Source organism: Mastigoproctus giganteus, chromosome 5, assembly GCF_048544385.1.
Source record: "Mastigoproctus giganteus isolate SK-2022 chromosome 5, ASM4854438v1, whole genome shotgun sequence".
NCBI lineage: Eukaryota > Metazoa > Arthropoda > Arachnida > Uropygi > Thelyphonidae > Mastigoproctus > Mastigoproctus giganteus.
In genome coordinates this window covers 5,017,558-5,032,544 of record NC_143579.1, presented here as the reverse complement: position 1 = coordinate 5,032,544, position 14,987 = coordinate 5,017,558, and the positions used below count along the sequence as shown (strand labels likewise).

Below are 14,987 nucleotides of genomic sequence, written 5' to 3'. Positions count from 1 at the left end.
CTGCTGGAACGAGTACAGAGAAGGGCAACAAGATTAGTGAATGGAACAAAGGGGTGCTCTTACGAAGAAAGGCTTAAGTTTTGCAAATTACAGTGTCTGGAGACTAGGCACCAGCGAGGTGATCTGATAGAGGTGTATAAAGCCTTGAATGGTTTAAGCATGCTCAATGCTGATGGGATTCTTCCTCTAGCTCAGAATAATCACCTGAGAGGGCATAAATTCAAATTGAGGAAAGACAGATGTAGGATAGACGTGCGGAAATTTGTCTTTAGCCAGCGGGTGGTTGGTTGGTGGAACAGACTTCCATCCCTTGTGGTGGAGGTTGATAGCCTAAATAAGTTTAAGGCTCAGCTGGACAGGTATTTTGAACGAACAGAGGGGTGAAGTGGAAGTGGTTTTTTTTTTTTTTTTTGGCTGATGCTGCATAAGCTTGCTTTCTTGCATCAAATGCCTCTACTAATGCTAATGCTAATGTTCTGAAAATGGTTCTGGTTAAAAAATGGCGTTTCAATATTAATAAATGAAAGGTTCCGCATCTTGCTCATAGTAATAATCCCACATTAAATTATCAAATGAGAAGTAGCAGACAACATAGTTGAAAGTAAAAAGGACCTTGAGATTGATTCAACATGAAGTCTCAGGAGTTTAGTAAATCTGTTAGGAGAGCGCATGGAACTCTATCAATGATATACAGGATTTTTTTCTATGGTGATAAAAAGGAATTGTTCCACTGTAGACCTCAATAGTCAGACCACATCTTGAATGATGTATACAGGTCTAGAAGCCTCATAATTTCCTATAAGATGCAACTTGCTTTGGAGGGTACAAAGGAGGACAACAAACTTAGTCGCAATTACAAAGAGATATTCATAAAAATTCCAGTTTTGTAAGCTGCAAAGTTGGCTAGGTATGTGCATGAGGTTCAAATTGAAATTGTTTAAAGCCTCAGAAGGGTTGAGCAGAAGGATTTTTTTTTTACTAGTCTTGTAGAGTCAGAGTTTGTAAACTTAAAGAGGGATCAGATAAATGTTTAGAAGCAGATGTGAAACGAGAGAGAGAAACGCCTTCGTTCACAGAAGGTATAAATAAACTTTACTTTTTTGCATTATTCTTCAACTAATACTAATTCGTCGTGATACTGGATCGAACATAAATACATCTAGATCTAGACTTCAACCTAGCGGCATCCTGGTTCGAATTAGTTGCTTGTACTCAGCACGATTTCTCGTAATGGGCAGCGAGACAATGTTTTCCTTGGATTAAGAACACACGATGAGATCGGTGAATTCGGCCAAAGGGGCAGGGGAGAGTGGGTTAAGGGGTTCATCCTGCGCAGCCAACTTCAAGCTGAAGGAGGAAGTACGATAAAGTGAAAGTGACACAATGTGTTGGGGGGGGGGGCTGCGGTCGTTGTGTGATATCTTTCAGACGGAAGGTGTTTTTTCCACCTGTGCGTTCCAGTTTCGCCTTATTATTGGTCTCACGTTCCTCGTGCAGTTTATACAGACAGTCGTAGTGGCATAAACAGATAAAGGCCGCGTTGCTATCGGCACTGTATGCAAACAAACTGAACTTTGCTATTCAACCCACGTCAAAGAAGGCAGGAGCTGTAATGGCGTTGAAAAGGAAATGCAGCCAGAGCTGTGAAATCCTATCGTGCTGATCGGTGTTGTGTAAGCTGGTATAGCACGGCTCTGCCTCCACGAGATCCTTATCTGTGCTCTTCGGACGTCTCTCTCTCTCTCTCTCTCTCTCTCTCTCTCTATGGGCCGGACAATAAAGCAGAAAGCCTTGCGTGCGCCAAATTACACTCGCTGGTGTTGACAATTATTTCTGCCACCTGAATCTCGCACGAGAGCTCGCAGGTCTCTTTTCCCAGCCATTGTTGTGCGTCTGCAATTGGGCAAGATTGGCCCCCTCATGTACTAACAACGTGGCAGCTTTGGTGTCTAGAAGCAAAACATTTCCTAGAGTCTTAGCACGACCGCCATTGTGGAAGATCTCGTCACGCGTGCACAGGTGCAATGGTGAGAACATTTTCATTTCTTTCATTCTGAATTTTGTCTTGGAATGGGGATTGTCTTCGGGCTCCTGCGCCAGCGTTGGGCGTGTCTGCGATCTGGGACAAAGTTGTTAGGAGTTCTGTCTTTAGAGCGCATTAAATGTGGCATCCTACCTTCACTCACACGTGCAACCCCCAATCCCAATTCCGAGAATGGCGTGCGGGATGGGACCTAATTACCATTTTGATTGTCAACGTCTGTCAGCTTGTTGGGTGGCTTGCAATTAAAATTAGGGCAATTTGCAATTGCAATTCGCAATTATAATTGCCCTAATTTTAATTTAAACGAAAAATGTAGCATCACATTCTGGAGGTGAGCTTATAGAATTTCTGTCGAAGCTTGGTCTGGAAAAGGACAACGACAATAATTGAAAAGGCTATGATTTATTTATATATTTGTGTACTGTATTTCCTGAGGAATGCCATAATTCTCAACAGAAGCATGCGCAGAGACATGATTGGATTATTTAAAACGAAATCTATGCCAGAAAGCGTCGAGAATCGCAATCAAAAAAAAGAAGAGAGTGTTTGTAGCCCTCCCACGAAACAGCCCGACAAACATTACAGCTAGAGTTAAACATCTCTGGAAATTCGTTAAATGTCGTGTCGATAGTACTAGAGAGGCAGCCGCGAGACGCGCAAACGCACTTGGAGTGTTATCAGATCAGATCAGAGCGGAGCAGCAGCAGCAACATGAAAGTTTCATGAACGGGGATGCAGATTGGCGGACCCCGTTTGGGCATGTGAAGGTCTGTTGTGCCCAAGCAAGACTCTTAAATCACCTAAGCCTACGTCGAACACCACTCGGGGTCGCCCACAGGGAGTTTTATGTTTAGTGTTCCTGCATAGATCAGGGTAGACGTCTGTGGTTCCTGCTTCTCTCTCTCTCTCTTTTTCTCTTTTATAGAAGAAGAGTGTCTGCTAAAGAGAGTTTCTGGATGGGAATTGATAAGATTTATGCGAATATCGGGGGTTGCTGCAACACCCCGATATTTGCAGAAATGTTTAATGGTTGCATGATGAGAAACAGAAAATATCTGCGAATCTAGCACGCGCTGTTTTCCAGCTGCTGTTCATACAATCAGTGTTTACTTAGTTTCTATGAAGTCGGAAGAATTTTCCTTAATAACTACGTAAAAAGAATTCTTATAAAAGTAATCACGTTCTGAATTAACCCTTCCGCTAAGAGGGTACACGTCATGTCGTGAAGGGTAATTGATACACTAGGACGTTGGGGTGAAGAAGTAGAATCCTTTTTTTTTAACTTTCCGGTAACTTTTGATTTGACTGAATCATGCGAAGTATCACTTCAGGATAATAACACTGGCAAACAGAACTTTTACTCTCAAATAAATCTAATAAATCAGCTGTTTGCAGTCGAGTTTTTTTGTGTAGATTTAAAAGATATTTCTTAAAATTCACATTAAGTCAAAATTCCTACATATTAGCATTGGCATTAGTAGAGGCGTATGATGCAAGATTTGTTTTGGCTGATGCTTATGCGGCATCAGCCAAAAAAAAAAACTTCCCATTTCACCCATTCATTCGCCATAAAAGTTTGTTCACTTCTTCCTTAAATCTATTTAAACTATCAACTTCCACAAAGACAAATGGGAGTTTGTTCCGGCAATTAACCACCCGCTAGCTAAAGGCAAACTTCCGCACATCTATTTTACAACTGTCTTTGCTCAATTTGAGTTTATGCCCCCTTAGGTGTGTCATCTGAGCAAGAAAAAGAATCCCATCAGCATTGAGCCTGCTGAAACTAGTCAAGGTTCCTGCAGGTGGCTCATTCAAATCACCTCGCAGGTGCCTAGTCTCCAGACGCTGAAATTTGCAAAACTCAAGCCTTTCTTGGTAAGAGGACCCATTCGTTCCCCCTCACCAATTTTGTTGCCCTTCTCTGTACGCGTTCTAGTAACTCTACATTCTTCATTCCTAAATTGAGGCGCCAGTCAGCCCTGTACGCAGTACTCAAAGTGGCGCCTCCGTAGCCAGGTGGGAAGGAGCAGCAGTGCATAGTACACGCTTCTTGTTAGACCGGGGTTCGAGCCCGTCACCACCAAATATGGAGGATGCGGAAAGGTCAGGGAATGACCACCGCATATCCCGGAGCAATATGGCCTTAGTTGCTAATGCTCCTAAAAACCAAACAACAAACAAACAAACAAGTACTCAAAGTGTGGCCTGACCGTTGCCTTATACAAAGGGATACTCGCCTCCCTGTCCCTACTAGCAAAATACCTGTATATCATTGATAAGACCCAACGACCTGCTCTGGCAGCCCGTCTGCACTGCTCAGAGAATTTCATATCCGACTGCATAATTACCCCCAGGTCTTTTTCATTCTCCACCTCCTTGAGTGTAGTACCACAGAGTTGGTACGTTTCTCTTGGGTTACTGCTACTCATATGCAGTACTTGCATTTGTAAATGTTAAACTTCAGTTGCTACTTCTCAGCCCATCTGCCCAACTTTTCTAGATTCTATTGCAGTAACATACTGTCATTAACAACCCTTTTTACCATATACAGGTTTTTGTGTTTATCCATAATACATATATCTCACTACAATTTAGGAAAGTAGCTATGACATTGATCTGTTGTATTAACTGTCAATAATAACATTTGCAGGTGTTCACAGATAGTAGTAATGTTGTGAAGGCTTAACAAGTTCAGTGTTGTCTCTCTGCCTCCCACCTCTGTCTTTCAGTAATGGAAAGAACAGTTGTAGTGGACTACAACTACACTTTATCTGCGTATCTATTGCATAATATCTGTTTCTTCTGTATTTTTCTTAGCATTGTATTTATTAAAATATTTAAGCAAAATCAAAGAATGTGCCTGAATCACCCTTGACCATTTCGTGGAAGGTTTACAACAAAAACTCAGAGGAAGGAAATCTCCAGTATTACTAAATGTGCATATTCTTTGTTCTTTGGTCGCAAGATTGGAGATCAGGGAAAATCTTCAGCTCTTCATATTTACCTGCACAACAAATATGAAGAGTTAACTAACATATCCTAACATATCATCTACAATAAGGCCTGAACACATAATGAAGATTTGCTGATATTTGCTTACCCCTCAAAAAAAAAAAAAAAAAAAAAAAAGGTTAAACTGCAGCCATTATCAATCCACTGCAGGACGAAAGCTTCCTCAATGATTCATGTTGAGGGAAATGGACCATAATCTGCGACGCTGGTCCAGTGCGGGGTGCATATCGACAGTATTTAGCAGTCAGGGGCTTGAACGCCGGTCTCCTCAAAGATTGTGTTACTGCACTCCCACACCTGACCACTCAGCTACGGAGGCCTTGCTTCCCCAAAATCATAGGATAAAGGAAGCGGTAATGAATATAGCGAGGATTCTTATGTTGCAGACTTTGCAGGATCGTCTACTGCAATAGATTTGGACTATTGCAGTGGATGGTCTTACGATACGCTATAATTTTCCACAAAGAAAATTATAATGTACTACACTTGTTTAAGCAAGAAGAGTTGAACAGCTTATCTGGGGATTTAAACTTATTTAAAGAGCAAGCAGAACTCCTTAAATCTAGGTTACAAGGAACCTAGGAATTTTACAGAAAATTACAGTATAACGAAAATGGCACGTCAAATATATCGAAGAGTTTTTTCCAAAATATTTCGTGATGGAAACCGGTATGTGATTTTCCTGTGACGATATTAGCGGTCTTCTGAACGAATTAGGCATTGAACACAATCCCAATGAACGACGTGCATTCATCGATGCCTCAAAATTAAATTTAGAAGAAGTTTTGCTGCGCAATGGAAATGCAGTCCCATCAGCTCCACTACTTCGTCCTTGAAAGAAGTACATGAAAGAATGTCCAAGGTTCTGAGTGCGATAAAGTACCATGACTCTGCTTGGAATGTCTCTGGTGATTTTAAGGTAATTGGATTACTCACTGGTGCACAGTGAGGTTTCACAGAATACTGTTTTTTTCTGTTTTTGTGAGAAAGTGGTGCAATAGAAAAACATTGTTGTGCAGCAGTGAGAACACAGAGGAAGGAATTTATATTTTAGTAATATAAAATTTGTTCCAGTGGCTGAACCAAAAGGAGGTTTTTCTTCCACCTTTACATATAAAACTTGAATTAACGGAGAATTTTGTTAAGGCTCTGCATAAATCAGGAGGTGGATTCTGCTACCAAAGAGAGGCGTTTCTCAATTTAACAGATGCAAAACTGAAAGAAGAAATTTTCATTAGGCTGCACATAAGGAACTTCTCATAGATGGCATATTTCAAACAAAGCTACAGTATGCTGAACTAGTTGAGCATCCTGTAGATTTGAGATCGGTGATAGTTTAAGGCACTTTTGCATGGATTTATTGGAAGAAGGAAAGAAGTAATTATGAATCTCTGGTCTCAACGTTACTGCAATGTTATAAAGATATGATGAACTGAATGTCTTTGAAAATTCATTTTCTTCATTCTCATCTCAGTTTTTCCCCGCAAATTTGGGACTTGGGGAAGGGAAACGCTTTCATCGGGACATATCCATGATGGAAAAGCGGTAGCAAGGTCCTTGGAATATGGCCATGATGGGAAGTTACTGCTGGGTTCTTAAGTGGGAGGGAGAAGCAAAAAGGAATATAAGAAAAAACTCTCTGACTGAGAAGCATTTATAAAGATTTCATGTAGTGCATTATTAAATTTGATTAACTTTTTATTAAAGTTGATTAAAGTATTGTGAAATGAACGAGGCTCATTGAGTTACTAAAATTTCCGTCTATATTTCAATGACAGACACATAATTTTGGTATTTTTGAATCAGTGGATCAATTTTCTTTACAACCTGCAAATGTTTGCTGCAGAATACGAAAAAAATTGTTTTGCTGGCCAGTGTAATCATCTGTTTCTGCTTCTGCTGTTTAATTAGCGAAATAGCATAACCCTCCGTGTATCAGAATCTTATTGCTGTCGCTTTTCCTGTAAAAGATTGGGTGTAATGTATTTGTCGGTGGTTTGTGTTTGCCGATTCAGTTTTCTCCCCTGGTGTCCCAATAAACCACCTTTATTTTTTTCATCACCAGTAACTAAACAAAAATCATATTAAGTACCATTATAAATTTACCATAGGTTCCTAGAAATCACTTTTGTCATCTGAAGAGGTTATGAACAGTAGTGTTCACGCTGCCAACAGATGTATCCAACCTTTCAGCAATCTGTGACACAATGATTCCGGGGTCTCCCACCTACTACTACACCGGTGCGTCTGTTTCAGAATTGATTGCAGCAGCGTCTGTCTTTACACACTTGGACTCGTGTTTAAGACACTGGAGTCTTTCTTCCCAGATGCAAAAAAATGCACGCCGTACCCCTACTTATTGATGTCTATTATTCTGTTGCTCAGCAACGTAAAACACAGTTTTAACAAATAAATATTATTTTTTCACTGAACACGAGGTCTCAGGATCTTATTTACTGTTTATGCATGATCCATATTAAATGATACAGAGTTTAATTTACAATCAAAATACAGGGTGCTGTTGTTATAAGAGTTTAGGTGCATCAGCGAAGGGCCATACTGCACCGTTTATATTATTTCATTAAATTGCGTTTGCTCTGTGGTCGATTTGCTAGACCAAAAACCGGAGTTTCCGGGAGACAAAGCCATGCTACCCTCGCCTGAGACCGACTAACTCAGCTAGGTTGCGAAACAGGCACAAAAGTTTCTTCGCGTCATTGACGGAATTCAAACTGGGGCCTATACCACCCGATGAGGAGGCGGAGGATGAGTATCCCAACTGCTACCCACTTATGAGGGCACGGTTGTAAGTAAACCCTATATCCGGGAAAAATCTAGGGAATCCTGATCCTACGGGTCTAGGAGTAAATATTATCTATCATATTTGCGAACTTGTCTTTCTAACTTCCAAGATACGCCACCAGGGGTGCCGAAGTTTGGCTGTTCCAATTTTCAGTAAAGTTCCTTGGATCGGGACTCCAATCGCCCTATATATCTCAATTGCAGAATTCTTTGGGATACAGTGTACGAATAACACTTGTAGATAGAGGAACTAGTTATTGTTGGTGACTCTATTGTCAGGGAAACGGGAAACATGCTTTGTAAAAAGAATAGATGGAACAGGACCAGGGTATGTCTGCCAGGGGCAAAAGTTGATAACGTTGTAAAGCATATATCGTCTTTTAAGGGCACAAAGGGTGATATTGCACGCGTTGGCACCAATGACATTAAGAGTAGGAGATCTGCAGATTTACTTAACAAGTACAGGTCAATGTTGCAAAAAAGTCGTGAGTCAGGGTTAAATTTGAAAGTGTCTGCATTTCTGTCCAGACACGATACGAGGGAATACATGATGAGAGTCTTATAAATCAATTCGGCCTTGGAGGGAATGTGCAAGGCTCAAGGGGTAGAATTTTTTTCGGCGTGGTCTGTGCTTGTTAACTGCTTCTACAGGGATGGGATACACTTAAATAGAAAGGGTGCAAGAATATTTGCTGATGCTATAGAGGCAGTGTTAGGTGGATCGCAAAACTGATAGCTTGGGGGGATTCACAGACTAAAAGATTAAAAGTAGCCGCAGGCAGAGGTGAAGGTGATTCTTCTATTAGAATAAGTAGCGACCTGGAGTGAGGGGTGCTGGGGGTTTCAGGGACTGATGGCAGTCATCGTGAAACAGGTGGGTATATGGGATGCGTTAGGGTAACTAATAATAAGGATAGGTACATGTATACTTGCATGTACACCAATACTAGAAGTATAGTAAATAAATTTGATGAATTTAAAGTGTTGGTTGGTCAAGACATCAAAGGCGGATATTGTTGGGGCATCAAAGACGTGGTGTCACACAGATATAAGGAATGCAGAACTGGAATTTGGGGAGTACAATGTGTACAGAAAGGATACACAGGATAGGAAAGGAGGAGGGGTTATGCTATTAGTTAAGAAACACATAAAATCCAAGGAATTGAAGCCAGTTGATATAGATGAACAGTGCACTATTGAGTCAGTGTGGTGTGACATAAGCACTGCGAAAGCAAAAATAAGAGTAGGAGTGTGTTATAGGCCTATTGACTCGAATGAGTACAATGAACAGTTGTACAGAGAAATAGAGTGGGCTGGTAAATCAGAATGTCTTATAATGGGGGATTTTAACTTCCCAGTCACTAGTCAGACTTTTGTGGATTTATTGGATGATTGTTTTCTGCAGCAGCATGTTCGAGAGGCAACCAGAGAGGGTAATACTCTTGATCTGGTTATCAGCAGTGAACATTCGTGTATTAAGAATTTGCAGATAAAGGAACCACTAGGTGGCAGTGATCACAGTGTACTGATGTGGGATTTACTTAAAGATATAATTACCATCAGGGGGAAAAGGAAAGGGTTTTTGCTTCCGTAAAGGCGAGTACAGTGGTCTCCGACAGTTTTTAAATTCTGTACAGTGGGATCAACTGACGATGTTACCAACAGTAAATTCTAAGTGGGAAGCATTCAAGGAATTAATCGTGAAAGCTACTAAAAGTTTCATACCTAATTAAGAAATATTGTTCAAGGTTTAGGCCTAAATGGTTGTCAAATGAACTAATGAGACTCGTAACAGAGAAGAAAAATGCATGGGATGCATATAAATTATCAAGCGACTCAGAAGCCTATGGTAGATATAAGCTAGTCTGTAATCAGGTCACAATGGAGGTTAGGCAGGCGAAGGCAGATTACGAGAAATCATTGGCAAAAGATGCTAAGAAAAATAGCAAGGATTTCTTTACTTATATAAACTCTAAAAGGAAGGGGATGAATCTGATTGGTCCACTTGACATCGATGGTTCGACTGTTGATGATCCTGCTCAGATAGCAAACAAACTGAATGAATATTTTGCATCTACATTCACACATGAGGAGTTATTAAGGTTTGAAAACGGCAGAAGGTTATCAAATTGTATCAGGGTGCTTAATGATTTTGTAATAACTGAGAGCAAAGTGGAGGAGAAATTGTTGAAGTTAAACAAGAAAGGCACCTGGGGTGGATGGGATCTATCCAGTTATATTAAAGGAGGCGGCAAAGCAACTAAGCAAACCCTTAGCCATAATTATGAGAGCTTCCTTGGACTCAGGGGAGATTCCCCAGGACTGGAGATGTGCAAATGTATCCCCAATTCACAAAGGGGGATCGAAGGGTGACACGAGTAATTACAGACCAGTTATTTTAATTTCTGTTCCGGGTTAAATAATGGAATCACTGGTTAAAGATGCACTGCAGGATCATCTATACAAGACTGCATCAATAATTCAGACACAGCATGGGTTTGGTAAGGGAAAGTCTTGTCTGACAAATTTGATTGGTTATTATGATGTGGTTACAAAGGAACTGGATACAAAAAATAATTCTGATATCATATGTTTGGATTTCAGGAAAGCTTTTGATACTGTTGCGCATGGAAGACTACTGTACAAATTGGAGCAGAATGGTATTAAGGATAAGTTGCTACAATGGATAAAAGGATGGTTAAGTGGGAGAAGACAGAGGGTGGTAATTAATGGGTGCTGCTCTTCGTGAAGTAATGTTATTAGTGGAGTCCCACAGGGTTCGGTGTTGGGCCCACTGTTGTTTTGTATATTTATCAATGATATTGATGAAGGTATATCAGGCTTAATGTCGAAATTTGCAGATGATACAAAAGTTGGTAGGGCTGTTAAGGACAGTAATGGCAGTGTGCTACTGCAACAGGATCTAGATAATTTGGGCAGATGGGCTAAGAAGTGGCAACTGAAGTTTAACCTTGACAAATGAAATTTACTGCATATGGGTAGAAGTAACCCCAGAGAAACGTACCAACTGTGTGGTACTAAACTTAAGGTGGTAGAAAATGAAAATGACCTGGGAGTAATTGTGCAGTCAGATATGAAGTTTTGTCAATGCGGTTTTTGACAAAATATCATTGACAAAACATGGGGTTTTGTCAATGATATATAGGAATTTTGCTAGCAGGGAAAACCTCCTTTTCCTGCTAGCAAAAAAGGAGGTGATTGTCCCTCTGTATAAGGCAATGGTCAGGCCACGCCTTGAGTACTGCGTACAGGTCTGGAGGCCTCATTTTAGGACGGATGTATATTTGCTTGAGCGTGTACGGAGAAGGGTAACAAGATTGGTGAGGAGAATGAAGAGATCCTCTTACCAAGAGAGGCTTAAGTTCTGCAAATTGCAGTGGCTGGAGACTAGGCACTGCGCCGTGATCTGATTGAGGTGTATAAGGCCTTGAATGGGTTGAGGACGCTGAATTCTGACGGGATCCTTCCACTTGTTCAGATTACGAACCTAAGGGGCATAAATTAAAATTAAGAAAGGACAGATGTAGAATAGATATGCGAAAATTTGCCTTTAGTCAGCGGGTGGTTAATTGCCGGAACAAATTTCTATCTGTCGTTGTGGAAGTTGGTAGGTTGAATAAATTTACAGAGGAACTGGACAGGCATTTGGAGGGAATGGTGTTTTTTTTTTTTTTTTTTTTTGGCTGATGCTGCATAGGCTCATAAACTTGCTTTCTTGCATCACATGCCACTACTACTACTACTACTAGAAATCAAAAATAGAATTAATTAATAAAATGAACCCAGTTGTTTGCAACAGTTCTTTATCAGCTAATAGCTGAACACAGAGAGGTTTACAACAATGTATGAACGTCAGAAGAATGTCCAGCAAAGATTTGCCAAGCTGATGAAAGAGAAATGTCAAAAAAAAAAAAAAAAAAAAAAAAAAATATATATATATATATATATATGTATTAGTATTAATTCAAACTCTCATCTGAGGATGAACTGTTGAATACCACTCGACAAGTACGTCTTGTATATTTTATTAATTAAAAATATTTTATGGTGATAGTGCCAATGTATAACGAACGTAATGTTTTTCATATTATATAAAAAAAAAAAGCTTTTTGTCGCTGTGCACCTTAACTGAGAATAAATAACGAATATGGCAGGTCACGACAGAAAGCTAATATTACTCAGACATGACTTCATAAATCTGTTGTCACGTGCACGTATGACGTCATAATATTATAGTCGGGTTTCAGACGTAGCCATAATTTAGTGGCTTTTGATAGCAGATCTGAATCGGGGGACGTCTTTTGGATAATATTTCAACTACAAACATGGACTCGCTGCTTGAATCTGTCCGTCTGTATCGTAAATAAGTGTGACGTGAAGAAACATCCATGATTTGTACCGACGCATTTTCCTGTGAAACAATCCCGCGTCACGCTATGTGGGCCCTCGTCTGGTTATGCGCTTACAGGACTGTCAATGCCGAGATCTCTGCATGAGTAGCCCAACGGGGCAGACAGAGACAGTCAATACTCACGCTGTTGCGTCAGCCACTCTCTCTCTCTCTCTCTCTCTCTCTCTCTCTCTCTCTCTCTCTCTGTCAACACGAGCACACAAAAACTTGCCACAGATTCACAATAACGCGAGAGAAGGCGGGGATCAATTATTAAGGTATGTATCAGCTTTTCAGAGTGATTGTTGGGGAAATTTGTTCCCTTTCAATGCCTACCGAAAAGAATTTACACATTTTGTTTCCTCTAATTGAAATTATTGTATTATTTTTTTTTTCCAAGTTTCCTTTCCTGAAATTGAATTCTCTGTTTGAGATTTTACTAACTGGCATGGTTCTGCAATCAATTTACTTCTCTTTAATGATTTTATACACATACTGATCGAAGTTGAAGTTGCAATACTTTGAAAGTCGATGGCATTTGCTACGAAAGTACATTATGCTGCTATCCAAAAAGTTGCAGTTGTGTGTGTAATTTCCAAAAAAAAAAAAAAAAAAAAATCGAAAAACAAAACAAGTATGGCATTTTTTCAAAGAATCATGCGGTGCAGCATGTTGGTTCAACAGGAAGTAGTGTTACTGCGAGATTCAATTAAGGAAAACGAAAGATGGGCCAGAACCAGAGTATGTCTCCCAGGTGCAAAAATTGATGTAACTAACCAGCTATCAGTTTTTAAAGACACTAAAGGGTGTACACTGATCCACGTATTAATGATGGTCATCCTGGGAAAATGTTTCGAGGCAGGGTACAATGTTCGTATGCCTGCAGCTCTGCCCTGAAACGATAGAAGTGAATACGTAGTTAAAGTCTTGTTTGTGAATTAACTCTATAGACTTCAGAGACTGCAAGTCTTATAGGGGAACGATTTTCAACGGCGTGATCTGCCTTCCTTAGCGAACGAAATTTGTTTTGTGAAGATTGAATTCATTTGAATATAAGGATGCCACGGGGGAAGCCTTAAGGCGGTAATTCCCAACCTACGAGTCGCGACCCAAATGTTTGCAGCCATTAGATTTAACAAAATATTGCTTTTAACTACACTCACGTCAAACTCGTGCTGCTTTTCGGAACACGCATGTCCGATTTCACTTTTTGTTGCAAAATTGTATTCAGTTGTAGTGGCACAATCGTGTTTACCCATACATTTTTTCTAGTGAGTAAAGCAGTGATCTAATGTTTGTTTCGCTTAATCTTACTCATACATGTGATTTTGTTGTTAATACAGAAGTGAATTGAATTTTATATTTCGCCCTCAATTTTAAATGTCACTCAGCGAAAATAAGGTGCGCTTACAAATACATCAATTAAGGATTTTATTAGATAATTTTAGCAGGAGTGGAAAGGACGCAATGCACCCGGCAGTTCTTTCCAATGAATTGATGAAACCAAATAAAGTGTAACGTCATTTAAATGATAAACACGATTAATTTAAGAAGAGCGGTGTGTATTTTTAAATATTTGTTGTGGTATAAAATTTTTCAGAAATATTCCTCGCCCCATTGACGGGAGTGAAACCCAAGTCTTTTCTATCCAGTATGGGAAAAAGACAGTGATTATATCCACTAGATGCGACAGGGTTGTAAAAAGCCAAAAGACACAAGATTTAGTTAGTTTATATAGTAATGCCAGGAGTATAAAATAAATTAAACCAATTTGAGCTTTTGATTAGGTCAGCTGAAACAGTAGGATTAACAAAGATATGCTGCCGCCATTCAGACATAGATGAAGAATTTTATTATGGTGAGGAGAGATTTTCAGGCAAGACAGAGGAAGTCATGCTTCTTATGAACTACTCTCTGAAAGCAATTAGCCTGTATCCAGAATCAGATCGATTTCAGATGAACGTTGAATCTGTGTGGTGCAGGATGACATGCGATAAAAGGGAATGATAGTCGAGGTACGTTACAGAAATCTCTATAGGCAAACTGAATGGGCAACCAAGTGTGTGTTGCCCATTACTTCATTATGAGCGACTTCGATTTGACTCATAATTGGAAATCATAGATTGGCATTACGCCACAAATTTTTGAGCCATTTGGGTGAATGTTATTTACTCCAACATGGTTCTAATTTTCGACTTGGTTCACACTAGGGATCCAAATTGTATCCAAACTGTTGTCCAAAGAGATTTCTCTGGTCAAAGGAAAAGTGAAAGGTTTTCATTTAAAGAGAGGAGGAGGGGGAGCATAGTGGATTGCTACATTTCTTGGGTTCTGTTAACTGAGAAACAACTGTTGGATCCGATTTTATTATAGGAAGTATTCATGGGAAGTATTCAAACGATAAAAATCTCCGTTCCAGAAAGAACGTTTCACAGACGGTAAAACAGTTAGCAAGAGAGAAGCTAAGGTGTTAAGTAGACCAAAGTCTACTTAATCCCTAGACATAGGACATTTACAGACTATCTTGACACACTGATTTGTTAGGGATATATTATAAGCATGCATGTAAAAAGATTGCATATGGAGTAAGAAAGCGAAAAGTCATTGAGGAGAAATAGCTTCCCGTGAGAGATAATAATGGAAACAAGGAGATTTACTTATATATGAATACAGAAAAGGAACAGAGTAAACACAAATTCCCCTTACTTAATCGACAAT

The 14,987-nt window shown here is 39.8% G+C and overlaps 1 protein-coding gene across 1 annotated transcript in view; it reads left to right on the top strand.

The window, feature by feature from the left end:
* The first annotated feature begins 1,981 nt into the window (after nt 1–1,981).
* LOC150085139 (uncharacterized) overlaps nt 1,982–14,987 on the top strand; it is a 111,212-nt gene continuing 98,206 nt past the window's right edge. The window contains exon 1 of the mRNA XM_090373890.1: nt 1,982–2,027. The gene's annotated coding sequence lies outside the window, so the exon portion shown is untranslated. The remainder of the gene's footprint in view (nt 2,028–14,987) is intronic.